The sequence below is a fragment of the Rutilus rutilus genome, assembly GCF_951802725.1.
Source record: "Rutilus rutilus genome assembly, chromosome: 24".
In the NCBI taxonomy this organism is placed as follows: domain Eukaryota; kingdom Metazoa; phylum Chordata; class Actinopteri; order Cypriniformes; family Leuciscidae; genus Rutilus; species Rutilus rutilus.
In genome coordinates, this window is record NC_140228.1 from 28,842,435 (window position 1) to 28,861,613 (window position 19,179).

At 37.9% G+C, this 19,179-nt stretch overlaps 1 protein-coding gene across 1 annotated transcript in view; it reads left to right on the top strand.

The window, feature by feature from the left end:
* The first annotated feature begins 977 nt into the window (after positions 1 to 977).
* The window catches only part of itgb1a (integrin, beta 1a), a 43,110-nt gene continuing 24,908 nt past the window's right edge, over positions 978 to 19,179 (top strand). Inside the window, exon 1 of the mRNA XM_084398783.1 lies at positions 978 to 1,260. The gene's annotated coding sequence lies outside the window, so the exon portion shown is untranslated. The remainder of the gene's footprint in view (positions 1,261 to 19,179) is intronic.

Here is a 19,179-nt window from a genome sequence, read left to right on the forward strand (position 1 = left end):
TCCCTCTTTAAAATACTTTTTCTTTTTTTTATTTAGTAACATAACTTATTTCATTATTTTTTAATATCTCTCTTTCTTTGGAATTTATAGTTTAATTAAAGCTATTTTTTAGATTCCAGGGATGTTTAAAATGTTCTTCATAACTCCCAGACTACCACAAATCTACTTTTGATCTTTTGGAATAAGAAACATTTATATGTGCTAAAACTGTATCAATAATTAAATTATAATGAGGGGGAATAAAATGCATAGGCCCAATACTGAAGTAAAGTGGGATTGTTGAAAAAGTTATAAATGCAAACTATTGTGCTTATTTTTATGAAATTAGCACATGCCATTTATGAAAGTTAACACCTTTCTGATGAGAGAGACATAATGAAAATATAAGTATTGCTGTTTATGCTTATCAAATTACAGTTTTATCTCCAATTAAAAGAACGTAAAGATTTAATGAAAAGATTTACCTTCTCGTGACATGCTGTCTTGTTACTTTTAGATACAAATTATCTAAACAAGTTTGTATACCAATCAAAATAAATACAATTAAATAATAACATCACATATAACATAAAGAGATTGGGCTACAAAATAAAATATAAAAAAATACAGAATATAACTACTAATTCCTAACATAATCGTTTTTACATAGGCTTACATTTCTTTAATAGTTACAGACAAAATCACTGAGGCAAAACCACCACTTTTTATAGTTTTTTTTTTTTTAACTATAACAAGACATCCAAAAAGATAACTCAACTAAAAGGACTGAGTTTACAATACAGGGGAGAAAAGTCATTACATTGGAGAGAATCAATATACAAATAAAAATCAGCCATAAAGACCTTCAAACAAGGTTTAGCGTTATTTCTTTTACTTTTATGAATATGAAATTTACCCACCTTGTCTATTTAGTGTTGGAGATGGGTTCGTGACGTCATAAGGCAGCTGCGATGACGTCAGGAGGGGGCGGGGCCTGCGGGAGACTCTGCTGACCTCATAGTTTTTCATCCAGCGTTCCCCAGCTCTTCTTTCTCTCCGATGCGAACGCTCAGACGACCATAAACGCGAGTTTGCGGAATACTTCATTTCACAGCGGACGGACGCGGAATGCATTGTTCTGTGTGATTTGTTTTGCCTGAAGGATTTAAGAGAAGCTCTTTAAGGGTTAAAGAGAAACAGAAGGATACACGTTGACAAAAGACCCCTATGAGGCTTCGAAAGTGAAGAGAGAAAACTCTTCCATAAAATAAAAGCCATAAGGTAAAGTTATGCGGTCCGCCGAATGAAAGAGCGCTGTTTTCATCGTGGTTTTGATTATAGTAAATGCTGAAGTGCTTTTTTTTTTAATCAGATGTGTGTGAAATGTGAGGTAAAGTCTTGAGTAACGGTCCTTCTCTCGCAGATATTTTGGGTGGTTTATAAAAAGATCTTGTATCTTCTTCGGTTAGGTTAGACGCCTCGTTGGCAGTTTAACTTGTTTGTGTGTGTGATTTCTAGCACACAACAAGGGAAAAATGTTCGACCCTACACTTTTCTGGTGTTTTGCTCCATGTGTTTTCTCTATCACATCCAAACTTGTTGCTATAGGGAGAATATTTTTTCTTAGCATTTTGTGCTCGTATCCTATGTTTATTTATTTGGCTGAGCATTTCGTTTACAGTGATTTATTATTAGTAATCAAAATATCTGTTTATTTATTATGTTCCACAGTTGTATTTCAAAATGGAAAAAAGGAACGATGACGTATTGAACGTTCGAACGTGTATGATGTCATTTGACTTTAATGTAGCGATTATTTCAGGCTGCAGGTTTGTGTGGAACTTGATTTGTTATGGTCTCTGATATAATTATGTAATTATATATATATATATATATATATATATATATATATATATATTTAACCATATACTTGAAATCCTATAGCCTACTAATAAGCAATGTTATTAGAAATAAACAATGAAATGTATTAACTTTACATTTACATTGTAATAACTTACACTTAATGGTTATACTTTATTTGAAGGTGACATTGTTACAGTGTAATTGTACATTTATGAACTGAGTAATATTAATTAACAACATGTACTTTATAGACATTATAGACTCGAGTTCAGGTAGGACTATTCTGGCTGAGGGTTAGTTGCATGTAATTATACATAATTTACTGTTATTACTATGGTTAGTTCTACATGTAACATGTGTAACAAGGACACTGTAAAATAAAGTGTTACCCACTTTATTTTATCAGTGTCCATGTTACATATGTTACTTGCCATAGTAATAACAGTACATTATGTATAATTACACGCAACTATACCTCAGCCAAAATAGTCCTACCTGAACTCGAGTCTATAATGTCTATAAAGTACATGTTGTTAATTAATATTACTCAGTTCATAAATGTACAATTATACTGTAACAATGTCACCTTCAAATAAAGTGTAGCCTAACCTAAAGTGCTTTCATAATGAATGTGCTCATCTGTTTTCCTAGGTAAATGCAACTAACCGCTATCCAGTATTTAAACACAGCCAATGGTATTGATCTGGACTAAATACAGTACAGAATGACATATTCACAGATATTCCTCCTTTTACTGTAGGACTAGTAATAGGATTCAGAACATATTGGACACAAATGGAAAACATGAAGTGAGAGCAACATAAAAAAACAAACATTTGTCATCGTTTCTGTTTACAATCAATTTCTCAAATGTGACCAAAGCAAGTCTGCTTCCTAAAGCTGCCATGTTCCTTTAGAAATGTCAATACTGCAGGACACAGACTGCATTGATGAATGGGACGGCGTGACACCCTTGTACCCATTCTAATCTGAAGGGGACGTCCGGCTCGTCTGTCCTCTAGATCAACCTTGCGTCTGACAGCAGAGGAGCTTTTTTAATCTTGTAAATGTACGTTGGGTTCCAGTAAATCAGGTGTGTGGTCTGTTGCATGTGTTCGCTGACGGCACGTGACCTCTAACCTTCACAACAGCTGCCGGACAGGAACAAAACCTTGTTGTTGGACCTTTAATAGTGAATCCTTTTGACAGATAAGTGCTGTGTCACAATCCTGGGATGTGTTTCTGCTTGGTTGGTTATATATGAAGGTATCAGTAATGATTATATCTTTAAGTTAGAGGTTAGTTTTTCTTGTGAATTTTTTTTGTGTGTGTGTGTGTGTGTGTGTGCAAGTGCAAAGGAAAGTGTTGAAAAAGTTCCCATTTATCCCATTTATCCCTGGTCCAACACATTTAATTTGCATATGGTTATGTTTTTCTACTAAAACTAATTTACTTCAAGTGTTTCAGTACAAGCTTTTAGACCAAAAGCTCTTTAAAGATCATGCAAACCATAAAGTTAGTCAAGTGTGTCCAAACTTTTCATTGGTACTCTACATGTGCATTATGTACAGAATCATATTAGTGTCATTATTTTTCATGCACTCTTATCAGTAGAAACCTTAGGAAAAATTTTTAAAAGAACGGATCCGGTCATTGTTTTCCAGAGCTTGTTTGGCAGTCGTTCAGAACCGGGTTTGATCCTGCATCCAGTGAGAGGACAGTCACTATGACTATTCACTTCTCTGTAGTGCTTGCATAATATGTTCAGAGAAATGCAATAATATAAAATCCAGACTAAAATGCAAAATCTTTCATCATTTACTCACGTTGTACCAAACCCACATGATTTTCCTTTCTTTCTTTCTTTCTTTTTTTTTTGGACGTTTTTTCATGTTGCTCTGCTCCAGACAGTAAAAGTGAATGGTGATCTGTCAAACTCCTTAAAACGATAAAAAAGTGCCATAAAAGTAGTCCATATGACCCGTGCACTATATTACAAGGGTTTATACAAAAGCTGTGAGTGAGAAACACACCGAAATGTAAGTATAAGCCCCTGGAAATTGTCCCTTCCATCGTAGCTCATGAATATTATTGAATAAATAAGGTTAGTATTCAAATTCGACACTCTACAGTCAGTAATAAGACAGTAATCAACGGCATTTGGCTTCATGACATCAAACCTGGTGTTACATTCTTGAAGCTTCTTATACAAAAACGTGAATGAGATTTGAGAACAATAGTAGAGGAGAAGATCAGTGGTTCACACAATGTCATGCCTGTGCTCACATATGGACATTTCTGACACTGATGATCACCATCATTTAGTGTATGGAAGCAAGCGGCTTGGACATTTTGGAGATATTTTAGCATCTCTACCCACATTTTTTTTGTTTTAATGGTTTCATCTTGTGGACCATATTATGCTGTCTTTTTTCCACATACGTTTCATGCTGTTCTGAGTGTCTGTTTGTTTATTATAAGGTTGTTGTGAAGCTTTCAGACTTAAAGGGTAAAAATAGTTTAGCAAAAATGAAAATTCTGTCATTATTTACTCACCCTCATGTCGTTCCAAACCCGTAAGACTTTCGTTCATCTTCAAAACACAAAATTAGATCTTTTAAAGTCTCTCTGTGGTGAAAATCCAACTTTTAATGTAGTTTATGTGTCTATGTGGTGTTTTTAATAAGCTTTAAGACAAAGCATGTGTAAATTCATAAGTCGACACCATTGCTGAGTATTTCCTCCTTAAAACTGCAGTGAACCAAAGACAGTCTCAAACACACGCTTTGAAATCGCTGGTGTTTCTGACGTCACAAACTACCTTGTAACCAATCAGATCAACGTGTGATCGTCAACCAGTGGATCTCTGAGCTGAGTGAGTGAGCTTTGCTTTAAATGATGAACAGACTGAATTTAGGCTTTTATTCACATATAAACATTGATCAATGCACACATCATATATGGTAAACAGAAACTCGAGCATGAGAACCAATGAGTTCATTACCGTGTGTCACGTGTGTGGTTTGAACCAATGAGGTTTGTTTTTACGCATCAAGCAAGTATGGTTGAGCTTCTCGCTGATCAATGTTTATATGTGAATAAAAGTATTTTCATCAAATAAAGCGGTCGAGTCTCTTCAGGAAATTTTTATTAAATCACTTGATTCAAATGGATTAATTTTACGATCTCTTTATGAACTTTTTGAAGCAGCAACTTTTGACTTTTGTGTTTCGAAGATAAGCGAAAGCCTCACGGGTTTGGAACGACGTGAGGGTAAAATCGAGTAAAATACACTCTCAGAAAATAAAGTACATAATTGTACCTTTAGGGGTACAATGGCTTGTCACCGGGGCTGTACCCTCAAGGGTACAATATTGTACCTTAACCTTTAAAAGAAACGGTACATATATGTACCTTTTTGAGGGTCAAAAAGCATTAAACGGTACATATATGTACCTTGAGGTCCAATAATAAGCCCTATGGGGTATGTTAGTGTAGATTGTACCTTGGGGGACAGAAATGGACTCCTACTGTACCCCTATTTCTGAATTCATCCAACTTTTAATCTCAAAATCTCTCAACAAAACGTTTGTATTTTAGAGAAGTATCCTTCAATATTCCAATTCAGGATTTCATTTCATTTTTTTTATGTAATCCTCCCCTAAACTCCCCTTAGACTCTAAACCCCTGTATGTTTCATGTTGCGATAAGAAGCTCAGAGTGTGTGTAAACCTCAGTTGCACTGGTAATATCTCTTGTTTGATGCTGGTCTGGAAAACAGACGCCCGTCTAATCTAATCTGATCTTCTTTTCGTCCCCCTCCCTGTTTTCTTCGAGCAGTCCGCTCTTGTCTGATCTCAGATCTCATTGCTCGTACTGCCAATAAGAAAGAACCTTCTATTTTTTTTCGGTGTACAATATAAGCAGTATTCATGTGAGCCAGCGGAGGTCACACAGTAAATTAGCTTGAAATTGACCTGGAATGGCATGTGGTCAATGCAGTATTGTGCAGCTGGTCTCTCGTATGTTTTAAGGGTTTTTCTTGCCAATCTGTCATAGAGGAACCTTAATAAAAATGCTGAAAGCAAACAGTTGTTATACATGCTTAAAAAAAACTGAGTGAAAAGAAAGCCGATCTGTTATACCATAAAAATTCACTTAATATTGCTTGCCGTAAGTCTAATCCATTAAATGCAGATGCAAATGATTCCTGCTAAAAGCTATGTTATTCACCTTGTAATTCTTACTTGAGCATTAATTAATTACTGAACCATCTGTCAAAAAAATAAAAGATTCATATCATTTGTACGTCTGTAAAGTTATTTATACATACAGTAAATGATTTACATTTTAGATGATGTCAAAACGTCCGGTTTGTTTGTTTTAGTGTCTCCAGCTTTTGGAATATGTTGAACATTGCTCTAAATAAATAAATAAAGTTATTTCTGTTGTCCCAGGGAAACCACATTCCCTATAGTTTTAGTTTGTAATCACGTCTTGTGTCCTGTTTAGTCGTGTTACAAGATAGATATCGATGTGTATGTAATTCATGTCCCAGTCCTGATCTCCCTGTCTGGATTATTTTGTGATAATGACCAGCTGACTGCTCCCTTACTTCTTCTGTTTTGTTTACTGCCCAAAATGAGACCAATCAAGAGACCAGTACAAACCTTAGATAAAATCATTCATTTCCTCAAAACTATTATAACCCTCCTTTTCTACAGAGACTTCGACAGCTAATGGTACTTTACAACAAGGGTCTGCACGTTAACATTAATTATTGCAATAAATAAAAATAACTAACATCAGCAACAGTTTTACACAATTTTTTGACCTATTTTACCTAATTTATAACCATTTCAAGTTGGATAAATTAACTTTTTTAAGCAACATAAACTTCGAACCTTATTGGTGCAGTGGACACAATGGCCAATCAGAGACATGTATGTTGAGTGTGTGAACACAATGGCCAATCAGAGACATATATGTTGAGCGTGTGAACACAATGGCCAATCAGAGATATATATGTTGAGCATGTGAACGCAATGGCCAATCAGAAACACATATGTTGAGCGTGTGAACCCAATGGCCAATCAGAAACACATATGTTGAGCATGTGAACACAATGGCCAATCAGAAACACATATGTTGAGCGTGTGAACGCAATGGCCAATCAGAGACACATATGTTGAGCATGTGAACGCAATGGCCAATCAGAAACACATATGTTGAGCGTGTGAACGCAATGGCCAATCAGAAACACATATGTTGAGCGTGTGAACGCAATGGCCAATCAGAGACATATGTTGAGTTTGTGAATGCAATGGCCAATCAGAGACATATATGTTGAGCATGTGAATGCAATGGCCAATCAGAGACATATATTTTGAGCATGTGAACCCAATGGCCAATCAGAGACATATATGTTGAGCGTGTGAACGCAATGGCCAATCAGAGACATATATATTGAGCGTGTGAACACAATGGCCAATCAGAGGTGTTTAAGAATCCATTCAACAGCACTCAAAATGCTAGAGAGAAAAATGTTTAATTTCAATACCGACTTTGTACGGAAGTCTGTACTTTTGACAACACTAGTTGCATTTGGAACAGGAACTTACTCTCCATGTTCTCTGAATCAACCCAATTTACATTAGCGCTGTAACATATTGGCCTGCCGTTGAGCTGGTTAACCCTTGTGCAGTGCTCTTGTCCTCTGAGTCACTTCATTACAGAGAATGAATCAGTCAGGTCCAATAATAAAAGTGATAGATGAGCGTGTGACTGTGTCATTTTCCTACATCTTAAATCATACGGATGACTGTCAGCCACAGTTATACCAGGTGGAAGATGAATCAGATCAGTTCAAGCCTGAAGGGGATCCACTACGAAAGAGATACAGTACATAAAAGTGGAACAAATATTCAGTGAATTTGCTCCTGAGTGTTATAGAACAATAGATGTGCAGTGAAAAAAATTCTCCAACTCTTGGAGTATTTGACATGGTAATGAATATGACAATATTGATTTGTTTGGTCTTGGTGGAACAGATCTGCTGCTGTTGGTTATCGCTGTTGCAGAGCAAGTACAGGACCTGCTACTGCCAGTAAATACACCACACGCTGCTGTGAGCATGTTGGACTCTGTATGTAAGGCTGCTGTATAATATAGGGTACATGAATTACCTGCAGCAGATCTATACTGGTGGAGCTGGGGAAGGTGGAGGTCTTTCTGAAAGCACTCTGCAACTAATACAGCAAAGGCTGACCAGTACCTGAAGGTTGAGCTGTGAGCTCATTGGCTACTGATACAGCAGGAACCAATCAGCTGTAACCTATAGAGAATGATGTGATTGCATCAGATTGAGTTAAAGGGTTAGTTCACCCAAAAATGAAAATTCTGTCAGTAATTACTCACCCTCATGTTGTTCCAAAAATGTAAGTCTTTCGTTCATCTTCGGATCACAAATTAAGATATTTTTGATGAAATCTGACAGCTGTCTCACTCCTCCATAGGCTTTCAGAGGGACCGAAACTCGCCGGCCCAGAATAGTTATTAAAAACATCGTTAAAATAGTCCAAGTGACTACAGTGGCTATACATTAAGTTTATCATGCGACGACAATACTTTTTGGGCGGAAAAACAACAAAAATAACGACTTTATCCAACTATTAGTGTTCTTCAATGTGGGCCTCTGACAAGAGTTCACGGGAGCGCCAGGACGCATGCGCGAGAACTGAGATTACGGCGTTCTTCTTCTACTACTAACGTACTTGTTACTGGCTGCTCACTCCTTGGGAGTATTACCGCCATCTACTGTACACGATGACGTCCCGACATTGCCGGAAGCGCAAAACGGTCTGTTTATAAGCAGAGGAAGACGCGCGCTGTATGTAAGCTATTGAATTCGACACTTATTGTGATTTAGGTCTCGATGATGTCGGGACGTCATCTTGTACAGTAGATGGCGGTAATACTCCCAAGGAGCGAGCAGCCAGTAACAAGTACGTTAATATCCATGATTTATTGTAAAATAACGTTACGACGTCCTCTCCAGCAGCTTCCCGATTTGGTTACCATGGCAACTCAACGGTCAGCCACCATTATACATAAAAAAAAGAAAAGGTTTTAGCCTCTTTCCAGAGTTCAAGTAACTTACATACTTTATTTTATACATTTTTATAAAAGTTATTTATTCGTTGTGAAGTGTAAGACTCACTTCAGAAATATTTAAGTAAAGACGCAGTTTAAGTAAAAAGTGCCAGAGCAAAAACCCAGAGCGCCGCGCGCGAAGTGAATGAATTCTTATAATTCGTCGACAAGACTTAACTATAAAGAGGGAACGAATTCGTAAAACAAGGAACAAATTTGTGGCCACGATAAATGACATATTACAATATACATATTACACAGGGTTGTTGTCAGTGGCCACGATAAATATATTTTTGACCGCATGTCATGTGCAGGTGCAGCAGCAGTGTTTTATGAACACCCGCACATGGAATGCGGACAAAAATATATTTATCGTGGCCACTGACAACCCTGTGTAATATGTATCTAGTTTACACTTAATTTAAAGGAGTCATAATGTTGTGTTACCTTGGATACCCAAATGCTCTATTATAGTATTTTAGGCACTTCTAAAAAAGAAAAGTGGAAAAAAAATCAACACAGAGCCCCTCAGACCCTTATTTCTAAAGGCATTATTGTCTCGCGAGATCTGATGCGATGTTTTGGCTGTCGTGGACGGTCATTATAATAATGCAAATGAGGGGCGCGTTGATTGGTTGCAGGAAGGAGGGGGGTTGACACCGCAGGTAACTTCAGCATCATTACAAACTGACATCATGGCGCAAGTTGTCAATGAAAGCTATTTTCAAACTGCATGTTTTGCATGAGTTTGGCTAATAATGTTTAGTGGTATATTGTTTTCATACTTGCATTTAAACAGTTTTAGCCACTGAGCATGGACTCCTGTACCGTCACTACTGTAGCTGCTAGTGTAAAACAAAGTCGAAAGATGTGGCTAGCATTCGTAGAGTCCATTCCCCGTGTTTACCTCGAAGGTAACGTTACATACAATAGCCGCATTAGCTGTTAGCTGCTATTTGTTAACCACAGTAGAGCAATAAAAACACAGTCTTACCTTTTCAATTTCTGGCAAGTCCCTGATGGTTGGGATGGCACCTTTTCCCAAACGGAGCTTCGAGGCCAAGTTCGCCTGATACTGCCCCAAATTTGTAAAAGATTCCGGTGTAAAATGTTTAGCACACACACCTAACGATACGCCACTTGAAAGAGTTGTTGGGACAGCGTCATTAAAAATGAATTTCATCCACTGTTCCCTGATAGTTTCGTCCGTTTTTGGTAGATAAAACACATTTGCATGTTGTTTGTGGCAGTCACCCACAGAGCATCTCAGGTGTGCACTCGATTTCTCCATCTTTCCCGAGTCAACTAAACTGAATCTGAGGGGGAGAGGGGGAGAGGGGCGGGCTTCCCGCGGCATAGGTTTGCGGTGTCCATATTTGGTATATCCTCCCCCGTCTTGACGTCAAGAAGGGGAAGAAATCAAAATCTCGTTTTTTCGTGCGCGTGCACGTGGCCTATTTTACAAACCCTGAGGTAAACAAACGCTTCACTTTTAAATATCGGCTTCCCGGCCAGTGTATAATCATTATGCAATCATAACATACATTGATTCTCGTGGAAAAGTGAAATTTCTACATTATGACTCCTTTAACAAGTATTTTTATTTAAAAAAAAGTAAGATAGAAGTTCAAGCTTACCTCAGGAACTCCTGATCCATCCAAAATGGAAGTTTCTCGTAGGTCGCACGCGTTGTAGGGGGGGCGCTCTGTGGGGTTTCCCTACGTATTTATGCAGGGGCCGCTCATACAACTAAGAAATCTATGTTCTACTCTGATTAAACGGAGTAGTTGGGCACAGGGAAACTTGATATCTTTAGTACACTCAACATTTTAGTTGAACTGACTTATGAAAATGAGTTGAGGTAGCAAAAGCCTCAAATCCTTTTTTACAGAGAAGAGAAGAGATGCTGCAAGAGGGAGGGGAGAGATCACCAGGAACATGAATCGAACACAGTAATGATGTGCACCGATAAATCATTTAGAATACAAATAAAAACAAGAATTGTCTATTTTAATTTCATGTTGACTTAAAATGGTAGATCCCCGAATCATTGGACATTTGTTATTTGATTGTACATTTCTTGATAGTCCCATTAAGAGGCTCGTATATGTTCAATAGTCAAGTCACCTTTATTTATAAAGCGAATTTTTTAAATAAAGATTTACAAAGAAATTAATGCAACAAAGTTTGTTTCGGCTGTACAGCAGATCTAGAAGAAAATAGCGAAATTCTATTGCAAAAATCATCAGTTATTAATTTAGTTCATTTATATATACAGCAGCTGTGGAGAAAACAGTGATGTCATTGTCCAGCTTAAGTAAGTTCAGTGATGGTTTATTTTTGTTGTTAAAAAAGTTATTAATTTAGTTCATTTATATATACATATAGCCGCTCTGGAGAAAACAGTGACGTCATCATCCAGTTCAGTGTCAATGCAGACAGATCAATAATATTGTTGAACATTAAATGCCAGCCACCATCTCGTCATCTCTATGGCTGGTACAGATATATAGGCCTTACATTGGATGAAGGGGTGGGCTCTCGTTTTATGGCTTCACAGCGAGGGGTTTCTGGCTGTTCTCCAGACTGAGTGCAGGTTTACTGTGTGATGAGGCAGATTCCTGTAAAGCGAGGGAGTGAACGCCTACTCAGCGGTTAAAAGGGGACTAGTCAGGCAGAAGCAGTAACATTACAGCAGTCCTGAACCCTGTAATGCCAGCCACAGGTCTCAGAGGCGTGATATATCATGCTCAGTGTAGTCTATGCGTTATGTGTGTGCTAGCTTTTACTGAGGGCTGACTCTCACCCAGCCTTCCGTTTGATTCATTTGGGTTGCATTTGATTGATACCAGTGTCAATGCTGGGAATAGGGTTTAAAAGCCTTTGTTCTGGTCATAGGGAAAACACATCTCAGGGATTCCTGGGATGTTTTGAAGGAGGATGGTGGAGTTTGTGGTTGACTACAGAGGGTGGAGAAGATGAAATGAAGGGGTTGGGCTTAGGGTGGAACCAAACTAGATGAGTTTAGCCATATATTCATGTTTAGCCATATATTTAGCAAAACTACAAACACTTTCCTATACATGTTCCTACACGTTTCTTTTCATGCAAATAATGATTACAGGGGCAGAAGACTTAGCCTGTTTGAATGCAGTTCCTTCCACAATACTATGTTATGACCTCAAAACACTTTTATCATAGTGCATGATTTGTGAACGAATTCTTTTAAATGTTTGCATCACATAACCAGCTCCATATGTTTGGCTTTTCTGATGGAGTAAACTTGCTCTGTCGCTCACCTGAGACAGCATTGCTCTTATGATGTGAAGCACTCGGGTACGGGAAACACGAGTCACGATTAAAGAGCTCAAAGACTAAGCATGGTTGCCTTAGCAAATGTGTTTTTATCTCACGTTTGCTTTTGTTAACACTATCGCTCAGGTTTACTGTAGTATGTTATTTTCAAACGCGAGAGAGCAGTAGGCTAACCTTTTAGCAACACTCACCGGACATTTCATTTCTGAGCTGCCACAATACTCAAGACCCCCCTCGTAATAAAACGTTGCCAGAATTACGTTAATCTGTTTAGTATACAACTCAACACTATATTAGCGTCACTCGCTAGACATGTCAGATGTTGTGAAGTTTGGAAGCTTGTTTCCGCCACAGAATAAATAAAAAAAAAGGTAATTGCGACTTTTTGTGAGGTTATTACAATGCAATTGAATATGCAATTGCGAGTTTATATCATGCAATTCTGACTTTATATCTCGCAATTCTGAGAAATAAAGTCAGAATTTTGAGATGTAAAGTCAGAATTGCGTGATATAAACTCGCAATTGCGAGAAAAGAAGTCAGAATTGTGAAATGTGACTTTATAACACGCAATTGCGACTTTATATCTCGCAATTCTGACTTTATATCTCGCAATTCTGAGAAATAAAGTCAGAATTTTGAAATATATAGTCAGAATTGCGTGATATAAACTCACAATTGCGAGAAAAGAAGTCAGAATTGTGAAATGTGACTTTATAACACGCAATTGCGAGTTTATATCACGCAATTCTGACTTTATATCTCCCAATTCTAAGAAATAAAATCAGAATTTTGAGATATAAAGTCCGAATTTTGAGATATAAAGTCAGAATTGCATGGTATAAACTCGCAATTGCGAGAAAAGAAGTCAGAATTGTGAAATGTGACTTTATAACACGCAATTGCGACTTTATATCTCGCAATTCTGACTTTATATCTCGCAATTCTGAGAAATTAAGTCAGAATTTTGAGATATAAAGTCAGAATTGCGTGGTATAAACTCGCAATTGCGAGAAAAGAAGTCAGAATTGTGAAATGTGACTTTATAACACGCAATTGCGAGTTTATATCACGCAATTCTGACTTTATATCTCCCAATTCTAAGAAATAAAATCAGAATTTTGAGATATAAAGTCAGAATTTTGAGATATAAAGTCAGAATTGCATGGTATAAACTCGCAATTGCAAGAAAAGAAGTCAGAATTGTGAAATGTGATTTTATAACACGCAATTGCGACTTTATATCTCGCAATTCTGACTTTATATCTCGCTATTCTGAGAAATAAAGTCAGAATAGCGTGATGTAAACTCACAATTGTGAGATAAATAGTCAGAATTATCTTTTTTTTGTTTTATTATTCTGTGGCGGAAACAAGCTTCCATACACAAAACATGCAAGAAGAAATGTAATATAATGTTGCAGAAATGTCGTCGAGTGCACGTTTTCTCCAATGAGCCTTGGTTGCATATATAATGAATTTTAACATCAAGCCAACAATATTACAGGCAGTTTGTGCTACTATTCAGTTATTCTTAGGGGTGCTTACTAAGTCAAGATGATAGAATGAGAAAAATAAGCCTTATCTAGAGACTCAACAGACTTGTGCCAGAAACACCCGAGTAACCATATAGCAACATACTAAATAACTCAGAGCGCTTTTAGCAACGGCAAAATCACCCTAGCATCATGGAGGGACTTTTATGTGAGGTTATTGTTGAAAATGTACAAATCTATTCGTTTTCTGTAGCAATGAGCGATCTCCCTTCACTTCTGACGCTGGTGTCTCTCTCTCTGCTGATCTGTGATTACATACATCTTGCTCTATTTGTGTCGCTGTTGAATTGTGGTTGTCCAAGTAATGTCCAGTACAGCCGAAAGTGGTATTGATCCGGTATGACTGTGAAGGATGGGCTTGAACTCAAGCATTAGCGTGGTCAATATTCCTCTAAAGGTCCATTTCATAGAAACTCTTTGATAATTAGCCATATTCACAATTTGATTTTGTAATTTGAAAGTCGAGCAAAAGTATTTTTTTTGCACATGCATTGTCATGCTTTAAAGACATACACTTATTTGGATGTGTTGAATAACATACATGATTATAATTTTAACTGTAAAATGTTATACGATATTACATTTAAAGTAAATTAATTTACTAAATTGCACATGTGTATTTACCAATATATTACAAGTTTCGGTCACTTCATTTGACAGATTCCTTAGTAATAACAGTAAATTATGCATAATTAGAAGCAAATAAGCCTTAACCAAATCCTAACCCTAACCGTACATATATGTTGTACTCAAGTACTCAAGAACATCTTAAAATGAAATGTAACTCTATAAGTTTCTATAGAAATTACATATATTTTAGTTGACCATAAATGCTTGTCAGTACATTCGGTGGTACACTTACCCATAATCCAACTGTATAAGTAATAATATTGCATATATGTACTTAAGTGAATCAAAAAAGCACTCAAAAGTTAATTTTTATTACAATCAGCTATAAAACATTTTCATTTAATTTCAATTACCATGCAATTAAGGGTCTGGAAACATTACATTCAGTTTGCACTTAAGTGTATTCTTTAAGCATATAATATCTGTAATAAGTGTTCTTTTGTTGCTTTTCACAACCAGCGATTATGAGTTTTATTCCCTGGACATACAGCAAAGAACAGTAAAAAAAAAAAAAAAAAAACTTCTGATATAAAAAGCATTTTGAGAGCTTGAGAAATCCAAAAATAGATGTTTAAAGAGCAACAGAAGGAGTGGAGAGAGACTTTCCTCGGGCGGATTGTTAAAGCTGGACTTCATTACTCGCTCCCCCTTTTAAAGGGATATTATATGATGGTTGTGTTTGGCCTTCGTTTCAGGACGGGGGGAAGTTTTCTGGTCCCTCTTTCCCAGTCCGGAATGGAAAAGAGAGAGCAGAGAAGAAAGAGGGTGGTCTTTGAACGCAGCGGTTGAAGGGTTTGAAGTTTCTGTCTGGATTTCAGTGTCCTGGAGAGACGGGCCGCCCTTTCTTGTTTTTCTCTTAGCTCCTTTTTTCCGACTCTTTTTAGTTTTTCTTTTTTGCATTTGCATTTATCTTTGTGTTATCTTAAGAAAACGGTAACACTTTACAATAAGGTGCATTAATTAACATTAGTTAACTAACTTAGTTAACATGAACTAAGAATGATCAATACTTCTACAGCATTTATTAATCTTAGTTAATATTAATTTCAACATTTACTAATACGTTATTAAAATCAAAGGTTGCATTTGTTAACATTAGTTGATGCACTGTGAACTAACATGAACAAACAATCAACAGCTGTATTATTATTAACTAACAGTAAAAAAAATACTGTAACAAATGTATTGCTCATTGTTATTTCATGTTAGTTAACTAATGAACCTTATTGTAAAGTGTTACCGGGAAAATTACAGTAGGATCAGAAAGTCAATGATGAAAAAGAACACTTTCAGTGTTGTTATGACACTATCTGTGTCTCAGAGTTGTACCAGGCTTTTACCACAGCAATGTGTAGATAGAGATATCATTCCCATGATGCTCTCTGTTCAGCATTCCTGAGTCCAGCTGTGAAACCTCATTGAACAGAATCATGTTGTTTTTTCAGTTTGACACCTTAGTGGTGTTTTACAACATGGCTTACGGTCACACACTTAATTTTTGCTGGATGATTTAAAAATGAATGTTGACTTAACGCATTTGTTTTCATTGAATTTAAAGGCATAGTTCACCCAAAAATGAGAATCAGCCCATGATTTACTCAGCCTGAAGTCATCCTAGGTGTATATGACATTCTTCTTTCAGACGAACACAATCTGAGTTATATTAAAAAATGTCCTGGCTTACAAGCTTTATAATGGAGTGAATGGAGGATGAGATTTTGAAGGCCAAAAAAGTGCATCCCTCCATCATAAAAGTAAATCCCTACTGCTCCGGGGGGTTAATAAAGGCCTTCTGAAGAACGCAGAACCCGATCCAAATTTTTTTATGACGGACGAAAGTTTCGGAGACAGTGTGTAAGCGTGATTAACATAACGTTAGGTCATATTTATTTTTTAACGTGCATAAATTTCGGATGCGAATTTCGGAATTTCTAACCGTGACCTGACACATGACGTATTGACTATTCTAGTTAGTAAACTAAATTGAACATCGATTAACAAAATGTTTTAGCTCTATCTTAAGTGGAAATTCTACTTTTATATTATGGATAATTTACCTTTTGTTTATGGTGAAATTAAGATGGTTTGAGAAGAATGTTTTTTTGAGGTATGAAACACCTTTTAAAGCATTTGTTCCTGTCATTGTAAAGGGAAGATTCGGTGTGAGCTAAACTCTCAGTGGCACCCGGTCTAATCTGGTCGCTCTGCCCGACGTGCTGTCTGCACTGTGTGTATAAAAGGCACGCTGAGAGGAACAGTTTTTAGCACACACGTACACACACACACACACATATACACACACACACACACACTGACTGAATTACTCAAGACTCTGTTTACTATGAAAAGACTCTGTTTACTATGAAGAGACTGATGTTCAGTGTAAGAACGTTCAGAGGTGTTAGCGAGTTCTTCTGATTGGATCTGGCGTCCATAGGTCATCAGTGTTTCAGTGTCTCAGTGTCTCAGTGTTTCAGTGTTTCAGTGTTTCAGTGTCTCAGTGTTTCAGTGTTTCAGTGTTTCAGTGTCTCTGTGTTTCAGTGTTTCAGTGTTTCAGTGTCTCAGTGTTTCAGTGTTTCAGTGTTTCAGTGTCTCAGTGTCTCAGTGTCTCAGTGTCTCAGTGTTTCAGTGTTTCAGTGTTTCAGTGTTTCAGTGTCTCAGTGTTTCAGTGTCTCAGTGTCTCAGTGTCTCAGTGTCTCAGTGTTTCAGTGTCTCCGTGTCTCAGTGTCTCAGTGTTTCAGTGTTTCAGTGTCTCAGTGTTTCAGTGTCTCAGTGTTTCAGTGTTTCAGTGTCTCAGTGTTTCAGTGTCTCAGTGTCTCAGTGTCTCAGTGTTTCAGTGTCTCCGTGTCTCAGTGTCTCAGTGTTTCAGTGTTTCAGTGTCTCAGTGTCTCAGTGTCTCTGTGTTTCAGTGTCTCAGTGTTTCAGTGTCTCTGTGTTTCAGTGTCTCAGTGTTTCAGTGTCTCTGTGTTTCAGTGTCAGTGTTTTAGTGTCTCAGTGTTTCAGTGTCTCTGTGTCTCTGTGTCTCAGTGTCTCAGTGTCAGTGTTTCAGTGTCTCAGTGTCTCAGTGTCTCAGTGTTTCAGTGTTTCAGTGTTTCAGTGTCTCTGTGTCTGTGTTTCAGTGTCAGTGTTTCAGTGTCTCAGTGTCTCTGTGTTTCAGTGTCAGTGTCTCTGTTTCAGTGTCTCAGTGTCTCAGTGTTTCAGTGTTTCAGTGTCTCAGTGTTTCAGTGTCTCTGTGTTTCAGTGTCAGTGTTTTAGTGTCTCAGTGTTTCAGTGTCTCTGTGTCTCTGTGTCTCTGTGTTTCAGTGTTTCAGTGTCTCAGTGTCTCAGTGTCTCAGTGTCTCTGTGTCTCTGTGTCTCTGTGTCTCAGTGTTTCAGTGTTTCAGTGTCTCAGTGTCTCAGTGTCTCTGTGTCTCTGTGTCTCTGTGTCTCTGTGTCTCTGTGTTTCAGTGTCAGTGTTTCAGTGTCTCAGTGTTTCAGTGTTTCAGTGTCTCTGTGTTTCAGTGTTTCAGTGTCTCAGTCTCTGTGTTTCAGTGTCAGTGTTTCAGTGTTTCAGTGTCTCAGTGTTTCAGTGTTTCAGTGTTTCAGTGTCAGTGTTTCAGTGTCTCAGTGTCTCAGTCTCTGTGTTTCAGTGTCAGTGTTTCAGTGTTTCAGTGTCTCAGTGTCTCAGTGTCTCAGTGTTTCAGTGTCTCAGTGTTTCAGTGTCTCTGTGTTTCAGTGTTTCAGTGTCAGTGTTTCAGTGTTTCAGTGTCTCAGTGTCTCAGTGTTTCAGTGTTTCAGTGTCTCAGTGTCTCAGTGTCTCAGTGTTTCAGTGTTTCAGTGTTTCAGTGTCAGTGTTTCAGTGTCTCAGTCTCTGTGTTTCAGTGTCAGTGTTTCAGTGTTTCAGTGTCTCAGTGCCTCAGTGTCTCAGTGTTTCAGTGTCTCAGTGTCTCAGTGTTTCAGTGTCTCTGTGTCTCTGTGTATCTGTGTATCGGTGTCTCTGTGTCTCAGTGTTTCAGTGTCTCTGTGTATCGGTGTCTCTGTGTCTCAGTGTCTCAGTGTCTCTGTGTATCGGTGTCTCAGTGTCTCTGTGTATCGTGTCTCTGTGTATCTGTGTATCGGTGTCTCAGTGTCTCAGTGTTTCAGTGTCTCTGTGTCTCTGTGTATCTGTGTATCGGTGTCTCTGTGTCTCAGTGTTTCAGTGTCTCTGTGTATCGGTGTCTCTGTGTCTCAGAGTTTCAGTGTTTCAGTGTCTCTGTGTTTCAGTGTCTCTGTGTATCGGTGTCTCTGTGTATCGGTGTCTCTGTGTATCGGTGTCTCTGTGTATCGGTGTCTCTGTGTATCGGTGTCTCTGTGTATCGGTGTCTCAGTGTATCGGTGTCTCAGTGTCTCAGTGTCTCTGTGTCTCTGTGTCTCTGTGTCTCTGTGTATCGGTGTATCTGTGTCTCTGTGTATCGGTGTATCTGTGTCTCAGTGTCTCAGTGTCTGAGTGTCTCAGTGTCTCTGTGTATCAGTGTCTCAGTGTCTCAGTGTCTCTGTGTCTCTGTGTCTCTGTGTATCGGTGTCTCAGTGTCTCAGTGTCTCAGTGTCTCAGTGTTTCAGTGTCTCAGTGTTTCAGTGTCTCAGTGTCTCAGTGTTTCAGTGTCTCAGTGTCTCAGTGTTTCAGTGTCTCAGTGTCGCAGTGTCTCGTTCAGCGTTTAAAAGCTGGA